Here is a 2,629-nt window from a genome sequence, read left to right as displayed (position 1 = left end):
AAATACCTTACTAAACTAATACCCCAAAATTTTAGCACAAACAGATGCCTAAAACACTGCAAATTAGCCACAACAATTAAAATGGACAGCCCCTTGATCATCAATTTCTGGAAAAACGAGACCCTTTCAACCCAAACAGATTATACCACGACGATCCTTGCGAAAAACTCTACAAGTTAGCCTCAAGAATGACTCAAAACGGACCTAAGATGATCAAGATCTCACATTTCAAATTCAACAACAATTCAATCCGGAAATCACCCTAGCAATGGCTAAAATTGATTCCTTACCTCAAACGAAGCCTCCCCTCGCGTTTCTGAAGATCACCGCTAGATTCCGCTCGAAATTCTCTTGATGTTTGCCTTTTGAAGCACCTAATTTGGACTCAAAATGAATGAGAAATCTTAAGTTGAAGTTGAGGGAAAAAAATGGACGAAATTCGTCCTAAATTCTGGAAATTTCCAGATTTCCACTCCGCTGCCACGTGGCGTCACGTGGCTCTGCCACGTCACCGCCCCGTCAAAATTCTACAACCCTTCAAACTTAAATTTCGATGTTTCGGACTCGTTCGGAGTCGGAAAAATACAAACCTTATATGGAATCTGATTGGAAATTATCTTTCGGACTCAACGGTGATGGCGGAATTTCCATTTGGAGCTCGCTTCGATGAAAAGTGGGTCCCACACCCAGTATCATTTTGAGCCAGATTCCACAACTGCCATCTAAAGCCTCGGAAAGTGAACAAAGGGTCGTTCTAGACCAAAATCAATATTCCGAAGCTAACCTAGCTGTCAGAATTTTCATCTGAGCATGACTTGCAAGAAGGTTGACCAAAGTCAACTTTTCAAGTCATTACAGTTCACAACACCATGTAAACAAAAAATAGGAGCAAAAAGAGTAAATAATAAAAAATGGAAAACAACAGAATGGATAAAAGGTAGTGAGAAAATTACACAAAAATNCGTTCTCTTAGACTCGACATGCCAACTCATGTGGATCATATCATGACACATACCAACCAACTGACACACAACATACACCTTCTCACTGTCACCCAGGTACCAACTTTCCAACAATGGAACTAGTGCCCTTACTTCAAACGAAATCCTCTTTTAGCAAAAATTTGATTTCATTCATGGTACAAGGATTTATTCAACACTCACGCTCAGAAGTAATTTCAAATACAGTTAGTGCTTACTGCCATAAGCTTGCCCTTATTTTCACTGCTCAGACTCTTCAAACTAGACTCCAGGATCACTATAGGACTTTATTGGCCTGTAACGTAGGCTCAGGGTCAGGTGTGGTACATTTGGGTACTGTTTAGTGACTTTCTGCCCTCCTTGTCATTACACTAGGCTTTTAACCTCTTTTTTCCCTATTTTTGTCATATTGTTGCTTTACCGCTTTCCCTTGATTTTCTTCAACAACGGAAGTGACTTTAAACTTTGTAGCTCAATTTCTTTTTAGTTTATTGCTCCTTTCTCTTTGAATAATTCACATCCCTTCCTTACATTTCCCCCATTTTTTCTTTTCTTTTTTTTTTCATCCCCATTTTTCTTTCAGTTTCCTTTTTCATAGCCACCCTCAACTTATGGATTATCCATTAGTAGAGGTGCACAATACCTGATGTCAGGTCAGGGCCAAGATTGAAGTTACTTTTTACATTAGCCACCCTCAACTAAGGCTTTTGGCTTAAGTCAAAGTGCACATGTCCAAGGAGGGACCAGACCCAACATAGTAGATTATGGGAAAGTGAGTTCGGGGTTTTAGAAAGAAATGGTTTATTTTTAGGCTCAAAGTGGGATCAAAGGGAACAGTTATTTCATTTGGTTGAATCCTTCTAGGCAATTTATGGATTTTTCAGAAGAACGGCCTATGATCACTTCCTATCCTCTAGATTGAATTGTCTTAGCAGGACCAACCGGGCAAGTTCTAGTTTTGCACAAAACTGTTTGAACAGTCAATGATTCTCACCCATTCTTGGCACAAGTTTCATTATCAGATTATCGGATTACCCAGCTCAAGTTTCAGGTTTAATCATGCAATCAAGTCGACTGTTACTATGTCAAACTCAGAGCCAACACAATCAACAACTCGTAGCCTACTTCTAGCATACAACTCATAATCTGACGAGTATCATTTTTCCTAAGCCATCATGCTTCGTTCTGTATCATGCTTCTACACACACAATCCTAGGACATGCCGGTTCAACAAAAATTAAACAGTCTCTTGGGGTAAAAGAACACAGGCAAGAAAACCCCAAGAGAGGATTCATGAGTTGGGTTACTCAGGCTTCACCCTATCACTCACGATCCATTTATCCCACCCCCAACAAAAATAGATGTAATTTTCCACAATGCATACATCGACAGTAAAAGTGAATGGATTTGAGTGAAGCAAACCTGAGGCGCAAAGCGTCGGCGATTCATCAACAAGTAGGGGGATCCGATTTCCCGGAGCCCTCTGGAAATCAGTGGGGGCACCATCAGTAGTGCCCACCTCAGCAATCCTAGCACCCTCTGTAGTGCTCTCTATCAAACGCTTCGCACCATCAGTGGTGCTCGCAATGCCTCTCAAAATGGGTTGATCCTCTGCAACTGGGGCAGAGCTCGATGCCCCTGCAGCTCTC

This window comes from Solanum stenotomum, chromosome 8 (assembly GCF_019186545.1).
Source record: "Solanum stenotomum isolate F172 chromosome 8, ASM1918654v1, whole genome shotgun sequence".
NCBI classification, from domain to species: Eukaryota; Viridiplantae; Streptophyta; class Magnoliopsida; order Solanales; family Solanaceae; genus Solanum; species Solanum stenotomum.
This window is presented reverse-complemented; position numbering follows the sequence as displayed.